General features: G+C 52.0%; 1 long non-coding RNA gene across 1 annotated transcript; it reads right to left on the reverse strand.

Moving 5' to 3' along the window:
- Window positions 1-5,161: 5,161 nt before the first annotated feature.
- LOC133099116 (uncharacterized) lies at window positions 5,162-7,098 on the reverse strand. Its single transcript, XR_009702290.1, has 3 exons — window positions 7,055-7,098; window positions 6,015-6,194; window positions 5,162-5,192 (listed from the first exon to the last, which is right to left on the reverse strand). It is a non-coding gene; the product is annotated as an uncharacterized LOC133099116 (long non-coding RNA).
- Window positions 7,099-9,833: the final 2,735 nt, after the last annotated feature.

The following is a 9,833-nucleotide window of genomic DNA, read 5'->3' on the forward strand; positions in this document are numbered from 1 at the left end:
GTGTCTGGAGAGCCTGGCGTCAAGGCGCCCCCTTGTTGCACTAATGCAATCCCTTCCTGGGGAGCTTTCCTGCTTACAAAACGGTTCTTTGAAAACGCAGCCATTAATAAAAAGACTCCACTCCTGGTCTCTGCCTGCGGTCCCTTCCACCACAGGAGCCGCATGGGGGCCGTCACACTGGGGGGAGTTCTGACCTTGGTCGGGGATCAGCCCTGCGGCCGTTGCAGGCTGCTCTCTGCTGGTGTAGTGTCTGGGTCACTGGGAGATGGCTGAGCTGTGGGGTGAGTTCAGATGGGGATGGCTCCCCCCCCCCCCCCCGCCGGGCCGGCTCTCCAGTGAGGGGGTGTCAGGTTCCTGCCGGCCTCTCGCCCGGCACTGTTTGGCATGTCGGGGGCTGTGATTGGCTGCAGCTGGTTCTGGCGGTGGGCACAGCTGCGGGAAGCCCGGCTGTGGCTGTCCCTGTCCCCGTGCCCTGTCCTCCTGCTCATGGCCGGCCGGCTGGCTCCCTCCGCTCATCGGCAGCTGCTGAAGTCTGGACCACAGCAAGGGGCCGCCTTCCTGGGTCCTAGCAATTCTTCCCAAAGGCCTTAGGGATGTGGTTTGGTGGCAGTAGGAATTCAGAGAGGGTGCTGCCCCACTGGAGCGCTAGGGTGGGTCTGGACCGTCCCGTGTGTCCTTCCCTGGCCTTTGAGCTCCTCGGGAGCCCTGCCTCCGGCCCTTCGCCCCCACAAAGGACGCCAGGCAGCGGAGCGAGGGCGCGGGCAGCGCCCCGACCTTCTCCCCGGGGCCCAGGCGGGCAGGCTGTGCCACGTTCTGTCCTCCCCTCAGCCTGCCCGCCCGTTCTCACCCGCCCTGGGCCAGTCAGCTGTGGACCAGGCTGTGGTGTCTGCCCTTCTGCAGACCCGGCTCAGCTCCCTGCACCCACTTCTGTGCCTTCTGTGTTCTGGGCTGGTCGCAGGCCCAGAGCCGGTGGGCAGGCAACCCGTGGCCGGAAGGGCTGTTCCTGCGAATTCCCTGGGGCTCGAAAAGGAGCACAGCCGGCCTTCCATCCGGCACTTCTCAATGGACATGGAAGGGGCGTGTCGGGGCCTGGGGGCTGCTCGTCTTCCCGTGCACCGAGCCCCCCGATGGTCCCCGCGCAAAATCCAGGTGTGGCGTTGGCACCCCAGCCATGCGCCGGGCAGTCTGTGGCGGGCGCCACAGGCCTCGGGCTGGTGGGCCACAGGGTTCCCGAGCGGCAGGTCAGGACTGAGAGGGTGAGGCCTTTCCCCGGGCCCAGGACCCAGAATGACGCCGGCTGGAGGCCCCTCCGCTCACCGCCCGCACCCCCCAGCCCCTGCCCTCACGTGAGCCCCCTGGGCTGAGCTCAGGTGTTGCATGCCCAGGCTCCCCGGCAGCCCAGCCCGTTCCCACTCCTCCATGGTCACTGAAGGACTTGGAAGCAGGTTGCCCCACAGAGACTGCTGTTCCCCGAGCCCTGGGCAGGGGGCAGGGGGCAGGGAGGACGGGCACAGGGCCCTGCAGGGGTGTGGTCGCCGGGGCAGCCGGAGCAGCTCCACACAGTAAGTAAGAGCATCTCACCAAAAACAGTGCGTTTCTCCAGCCGCCCCGGGACCTGAGCTCAGGTCCTGGGGCAGGAAGGGGCAGCAGTGCAGCTGTTAGCTGTCACTGGGGGTCGACTGTGGCCCGGTGCCACCTCTTAGATCCTCCCCCATCCCCTTCCGGGGTTGCGACCAGACCCCTGCCAATCGGGTTCTCACTCCTCCCCGTCCCCTAGGCCTGCTCCATGAAGGTGGAAGGAACACATTTTTTAAAAGGTTAGAGCTCGGGCTTCCCTGGTGGTGCAGTGGTTAAGAATCCGCCTCCCAATGCAGGGGACAAGGGTTCAAGCCCTGGTCTGGGAAGTTCTCACACGCTGCGGAGTAACGAAGCCCGTGCGCCACAACTACTGAGCCTGCACTCTAGAGCCCGCGAGCCACAACTACGGATGCCCGCGTGCCTAGAGCCTGTGCTCCGCAACAAGAGAAGCCACCGCAATGAGAAGCCCACGCACCGCAAGCAATGAGGATCCCACGCACCGCAACCAAGAGTAACCCCCGCTCGCCGCAACTGGAGAAAGCACGCACACAGCAAGGAAGAGCCAACGCAGCCAAAAATAAATAAAATAAATAAATAAAATAAATAAATAAATTTTAAAAAATCATATTAAAAACCTATTAATGAGATTTTAAAAAATAGTTAGTCAGTTAGTTACTTAGTTAATTGTGCCGGGTCTTAGTTGCCACAGGCCGGCTCCTTAGTTGTGGTAATCAGATATTTTATATTCTTTTTTGTTCCTGAACAAAGGCCTCAGAATCCAGTATCTATTTGATAACGCTCACAGCATAGCTCAGCACGGAATAGCCACATTGTTTTTCTTTGGCTGCTATGTACCAAACAGCCTTTTGTACTGTTTTACCAAATGCATGTATTTAATACCTGTTTTAAAAAACATAGTGAGATCTCAAAACTTTAAATTGACTAAAGTAAAATTCTCTCTGTAGTACTACTTATTTGACCAACAAACACTACCTGATGACACCGGTGTGGTACACTGAGCCTTACTCTAGCATATCGGGATAAACCCTGTTGCGACAAGTGTTCATCCTCCAAGTCCCCAAGGCCTCTCACACACTGCCAGTGAAACTGCTTCCTGCTTGGGAAAGAGTGCCCCAGTTCATTTCTTCAGAAGCCTGAAGGCAATGGAAGCCCTCCAAAAGGTTAGAGGCAAAGAACAACTCTAAAACTGGCACATTTGTTTAAAAAAAAACACTTGTCAATATTACAAGAGCCAGCTTGCTTTCCCTTGTGACACGTTTTCTTAGGAGGCAAGGGATGTGGCCATGTGACTTGGACAAGCTGTTTCCCTCTGTCTCAGTGTCCCACCTGTGAGTGGGTAGTCTGACTCAACTTAATTACAGACATCTGAATAAGGATCATGAACAGTGGCATCTAATTTCCAAAATAAAAACAGGAGAATGAGTATGTCTTTTACAACAGGACGTCAAGTCTACCTCAATGATATTGCTAGCCTTGAGTCCAGTGCTTCTCGCTCAGTGCAATTGTGCCCCCCAGGGGACATCTGGGAAAGTCTGAAGGTGATTTTGGTTGTCACAACTGGGAGGAGAGAGAGGGAATGTTACGGGCGTCTAGTGAGTAGAGGTCGGGACCTTGCTAAACACTCTACGATGCACAGGACTCACACCCACAGCAAAGGTTTATCTGGCCCCAAAAGTCAATGCCTTGGTAGAGAAACCCTGCCTTAGAGCAAACCACGGATACTCATCTTTAGCAGGTAACAGGGCATTTACTACCCACCTGTAAACCTACAGACTTCCCGACTTACACAGCTAATCCTGTGGCAGGAATGAAATAGATAGCGTGTGACCGTCTGGTAGTATCTAGGTTTGCCCCTCAAGTCACACGGGACAGTGCTAGAGACTGACCTTTTCTATATTGGAGGCCTTTGGCAAGCCACCAGTTTTCTAACCTAAAAAGTCTAAGCAGCATTATTCCAATACACATAATAATACGACAACTCTGCTTTTATAGAGAGATTAGATGTGGGAAAGGAGCTTATCTGACATCAGAAGGAAATGCTTTAAACGCATCACATCTGCTGGTCTGACTGTCAAATCTTGACAGCTGGAGAGGTAGGGAGGTAGACAGGAGAGAACACACCAAAGTTACGGGCCTGCTGAGTCCTCGGGTCTAACCATAATACACTTCGTACTGCCCTGGGTCCAGGGATATGTTCTAACACCCTCTCAGTCACTTACGGTCCATAGACAGACCAAGTGTAAATTCACAATTACCAGCAAGTGTACCAAAATAAGGCAGAGTTAAGAAACTTAAACGCGAGCCCTACCTGGTCTTTTTCTTCTTCATCGACAGAATCACCTGATTTTGCTTCTTCAGGGTCTTCCTCAGGTTTCTGTTTGGCAGGGCTGTCACACACAGTAAGACCAACTATTAGCTCAGCCAGACCCTAGACTTTCAGTGGGCACAAAACAACTTATATTCCTCCCTACCAAGAGTACCCTCTGTTTGGAAGGATTCAGGGCATGGACACCCTCTTCCCTCCAAGGAGAAGCCCTTTTTGCCAGGACATTAAAACAAGCTTCGAGCTTAATGTTTCTTTGGATGACAGGTTTAGAATACCACCGTTTTGCAAACCCTAAGAAATAATGGATCTAGACTTTGATCAATGGCTGCTAGAATCACCGAAGAGACATTACATGCCTCTGATGGACAGCCCCATACCGTCAATGAAGTCACACAAAATAAAGCTGGAATCTGATCAGGACTCTAGACCTAACTACCAGTTGACAGAAAACTGGAGACAAGGGAACACATTCACCACCAAAACGATGCAGTCAGCCAGACCTAGAAGCTATTAGACAAAAGACCTATTTTCTTTAAATAAATGGCAAGAAAATAAGGAATCTATCACTTGAAAGGCTTAAGGAACAAATCAACCAAACTCTGTTACACAAGGGGAGGTATGAACACTGCTATATATTTGTTAGTAAGGAACTGTTACACTTTATAAGGCATGTTTTGTCTTCTTCAAAAGACTGTTTGCTAGATGTTAGCAATTATAGCAAAATATGAATAAAAAACTTGTCAGAGAAAGAGACCTTGTCATCTAGAAATATCGTATTTGTGGATAAGATGACATGTCCGATTTGTTTCAAAGTAATCCAACTGGGGGGACATGGGTGTGTATGGAGTTGTAATCCATTTGCAATAATTTTCACTTGGAGCATATGGGGGTATAGATGAAACAACAGCCAGGAGCTGTTAACTGTTGATACTGGGTGATAGGTACACAGGGGTTCATTTTACTATCCTTGGTATTTTGTGTATGTACATTTGAAGTTTCCTATGCTAAGAGTAAAAATGGATGAGGTCTTCAGAAATGCTGTTCATGAATGTCTAAAAACAGAATATCAAAAGGAAAACCTAAGCAATGTGGAAGTCAGAATTACTAAGTTACATCCTACTAATTCTGTATGTGTTTTACCAAAAACAGTTGGCCCCTAAAATGGGGGCTGTCCATTCATTACATACTGACCCCCTTGTGAAATGAGATGTGATGGTCGTCTGCCTGGTAGTTTGCCTTGTAATCCTGGGGCTACATGAGACTTCAGCTGCTTACAGAAAAGAAACAAAAAAGCCACTATGAATAAAGAGTTCACAGCCAAGGTACAGTTCTTCAGCATTAGCAAGCTGGTGCAGAGACCAGGTTCTGAGGATTAAGTATCCTTCTCTTCTTATTCTAAGCAATCACCATCTTCATAAAGTCATCAAATTAGCACCTGCCAGTTTGCTAGGCCATTTTAACACAAGCTCTTGTATGAAGGGCCCAACCCTGAGACGGACAAGGAAACAGAGCCTCTGCTTATTTCATCAAACGATGAAGTGGCCAAGCACCTGACCTGAGCTCAAGTCCCAGGCTCTTATTTTTAAAAATTCCAGAAGAGTTACTCTGACTACAAGCGGGGAAGGAGTCTAAGAATAAATGTTTAGCTTCAACAGGCATGTAACTTACAAGTCATAAATATCAGCAGCTCCTGTTTTCTTATACCTCATAAATTCAACCACATTTGGGGATCTAATGCTCTATAACTTGGTCGAAGACAAAAATTTTAAGTATATATCTAAGCTAGTTAGAAGTATACACAAGAGGGAATTCCATGGCGGTCCAGTGGTTAAGACTCGGCACTCTCACTGCCGAGGGCCCAGATTCGATCCCTGGTTGGAGAACTAAGATCGTTCAAGCCGAGCAACACAGCCACCCCCCACCCCCCCACCCCCCAAAAAATAAAAATAAAAAAAGATACACAAAAAACAAGTACTGCCGGTGGAGGGGTTGTGTGTGGGGTGAACAGACAGACCCTATGGCACCGAGTCTGTCCTCCCCTTAGGCGGTACCAGACTCCAACGAGGTTAAACGAGTCAAGTGCTCTTACATTTTGTTTCTCCATCGGACTTGCTTCTCCTGGGCATGCAAAGTTTGGAAACAGGTTTGGGGGACTTCTTTTTCTCTGCTATTTCCACTCTGCGCTCCTCACCGCTTGTCTGGCTCCCGTTTTCTAGACATCCATTCACTTCCCGACTGAAAGCATGAGCTCCGTTCTCCAAGGACAAATCTGTATTTAAAAGGGATTTGACTTTAGCCAGGTAGCCCTCCTACAGCAGGAAAGGATAATTTAAGTAGCAGTGAATGTAAACAAGTGGCCATGAGAGAATAAGGAAACACATGCGCTTCCTTTATAACTATCAGGTAACAGGGAGAGGTGGGATGATCTTGCCTCCCTGGTCACAGACAAGTTACATGGGAGGAAACGTTTTCTAGCCGCCGGGATGCTGACGACTTAACCTCTGATAATTCTTCTTCATGTAATTTGGTTTCCAAGTCACATAACTGATTCTTTATTTCTGTCTGCAGAAATTCAGGCAAGAGATTCCATTTCTCCTTCACGCATTCCTAAGGGAAGGATATAGGTTTAGAAGTCTCCACATTCCCAAGCTATGAACCAATGGACTAATACACAAATAGTTACACTGCCTGGTCACATAACAATGACTGAATGGCAGGCAATGCTGAGTCGGCCAAAAAGAAAACTAAATATTCACAAGACATGTTCCTGTTGTTTTCGTTAAGATCATATCACACCATATCCAGAGTGGTGAAAAATGGAAAGATTAAAGGTGAAACAGACACATAATAGCATACTAGAACAAACCTGATTTTGAAAAACAGTGTGACCAGGACAAATTATAATCCAGACTCGATGGTACGGAACCCAGACTGGGAAACTCGATGAGTTACCAAAAGCTAACCAATAATAGCCTATTAGTCCAGCACGTTAGACAAAAACATCCATGTTATCCTCAACTTCAGGGAAAAGAGAGCCAATTCCACTTAAATTTGTTTTTAGGAACTACATAGTGTCTGTCAATTGGTCACATTTGATCACACATTTTGTTAAGGTGGAGATTACCTTACCTTTTCTGTTAAACTCTCTCTTTCCAAATCTTTGAGCCTGGGGGAAGAAACAAACGCTTGTTCAGCAACACTGTCTACCTGTAAGAATACCACAGTTTAAAGAACTTTGGAAAGAAGTTTAACATGAATGTTAGAAAAAAATACAATGGCTTTTCCCTCCCCCAGTGTCTAGAATGCCCTAAGGTAATGCCTACACGTTAAGAAGTTATTTTCAATATGAATGAGGTCCCCCTTTTGGGGGGTGGTTTTCTGATGGTGGTAAGAGATGGTATAGGAGCTCTAGAACAACACTTTTTCTTTTTTTTTGTTTAACATTATTTTAAAGACACTGGGAAAGGGGAAGCAGGTCACACAGTTGGGTTCCTTCCCAAGCTAATTGACCTATAGGTGGTCTTCCGCCAGTTGGCCCTGACAAGATTTCATGGAAGGGCATACAGAGGTTAGAAGGAGTGGACCAGGGTGACAGGATGCTGTGGGGAACAGCCAGCTAACATTCCCAAAGGCCAGGATGGGGTGGTGGCAGCATTCTGAGGAGGAATATACGAAAATGGAGGAGTCAAGGCATCTGGGGCAGCAGGGGGTGCCCACACCCAAGCAAGAGAGATGAAGCTAGAAAAGTTGGCTGGCGCCTCACCCAAGAGCTCATCCTTGCCAATGTTTGTACCCAGTCATTCAGAAGTGCAGAACTGTCATGAGTTTAGCTGGAAAATCATGGCCTGATTTGGTTCTTGAAGATCAGTATCTTGCCTCTTTGGGGAGGAAGGCAGCGAAAAGAAGAAAGGAACAAAACTAGAAGACACCGAGGAAATGGGGAGGCTGCTGTTCCTAGCCTGGGTGCTGACTGTGGGCAGTTGGGTGCAAACAGGTCTAACCAGCTGGGCAAGCGTCCCTCAGCAGAGGGGCAGCACCCTGGGCAGGCACTGGGCCTCCACCATCTATGGATCCTCCCCTCCAGCACCCAGGCTAGGTACTCAGTTACCAGCAGCCCAAAGGGCAGGAACAGAGCTCTGCCAGGATGGCCTTCCCAGAGGGCACGTGTAAGCAGCACAGCCAGGAAGGTGAGCGACAGGCTTTGCTGGCTTGTCGGGAAGGAGGGCGACGTCTGGTTCGGCATGGCTGGAGTCAGCACTAGCCTCCCCTCGGACACGGGCACGGGGCCCCCGGTCTCAGGCTCACACAGGCCTCCAAAGCCCTTCCCTCAGGATGGCGCTCAGACCCTCCACCCAGCCCACCCTCCCGCCCCAAACACCAGCAGGTCAAGCACCACTCAGAGAAGGGGGCCTTTAAAGGGCTTTAGAAAATCTTAGAATCCGGATATGGAAGCTACTATGTTTCACTTGTAGCTGAGAGCTCTGCTCCCAGAGCACAGGATGGCCGAGGCGGGCGAGATGGGAGGGTCTCGCTGTGACCCCCAGGCACCGCTGGCCTTTTCAGCCACATGCCTGCCTTCCTTGGAAATACATTTCATTAACAGCCAAATGGAACACCCTGAGAAACAGGAGGAATTATTGGTTCGTTTCAACCATTAGCAACAGTGAATTTTCACCACCGGCTATTTCGTCTGCTCTCTGCAATGCGCTGGAACTTTCCTTTGGGCTAAACGTGCCTCAGCTGTCCACGGCACCCGACACACATGGTGACTCCGCCTGACCCGGGAGCGCCCTGGGCCCCAGGCACAGGGTCCCTCCTTCCTGACCACCCCCTCGTGGGAGTGCTGAGGCCAGTCAGCCCCCAGCTCTGGGGGCTCAGCGTCCCCTCGGAAGTGACTGCGCGTCAAGCTCCCCACCAACCCCCTCCCCCCTGGTCTCCCTCCCGCCAGGGCCGCTTCGTGCGCGGTGCCAGTTGGCCCCTCCTCAGGGGGAAGGAGACCCGGGCTGACTCCGCTCCACTGACCTGCCGGTGCCCGTCCAGGATGTGGCCGGCTGAACAGCCGGTAGGTGTCGGGGAAGCCCCGAGGGCGGGCGCCCTCCCGCACCCTCACGATGCGGTGCTGCTCCGGGTGGAGCCCGCGGCCCTGGGGGCAAGAGGCGCGACGGGGGTGGGAACGAGACGGGGCCACGAGAAACCCACCCCGGGCCGGGGCGCAGAGGCAGGAGGCGGTGAGGAGGGCCGGCCCAGTCGCGAAACCCGTGCCTCCGCCCCGCCCAGGCCCGAGCGGCCCTCAGACCTCCCTGCCAGCCGCTGGGCTCGGGGTGGGCGACGGGCGCGTCGAAGAAGCCGTCCTGCTCGAGCCGTCCGGAGAGGCAGGCCCAGGGGTTGTGCCTGTTCCCGGCGTGGGGCGAGCACCGGGGCCTGAGGGTGTGGAGCCGTCCGGCCGCAGGTCACAGGCTTTGCCTGTCAGAAAGGAGGGCTGCGATGGGGCTGTGCCGACGGAAGGGGAGGATGGAGCCGCCCACAGTCCCCATTTGCCAGGCAGAGCTTCATCGCGGACCCTGTTCTCAGCAGCCGTGCGCAGCAGGCACACCCAGGCCTGGCGAGTCTGCGCCCCACCCAGGGCCGCTGGGTTCCTGCGCGGCAGCCCCGGCATCTCCTGATGAGAAACCCCAGAGACCGTGCTCCTTCCCCCGAGCCCACCGCAGCACTGCAGAGCCCAAGGGGGCTGGGAGCTTCACCCCAAACTTGAGGAAGCCACACCTGGGGGCCAGGGCACAAGCGGGGGTCCCACCTTCCCCACAGGAGCAGACCCCGCGGAGGGTCTATCTTTTGGAAATAAAGTTAGACTAACAGGTTTTACACACAGAATCTTAGAGCTGGGAAAAGTCCTTTGTGTCATTCATGT

This window comes from Eubalaena glacialis, chromosome 10 (assembly GCF_028564815.1).
Source record: "Eubalaena glacialis isolate mEubGla1 chromosome 10, mEubGla1.1.hap2.+ XY, whole genome shotgun sequence".
In the NCBI taxonomy this organism is placed as follows: Eukaryota; Metazoa; Chordata; class Mammalia; order Artiodactyla; family Balaenidae; genus Eubalaena; species Eubalaena glacialis.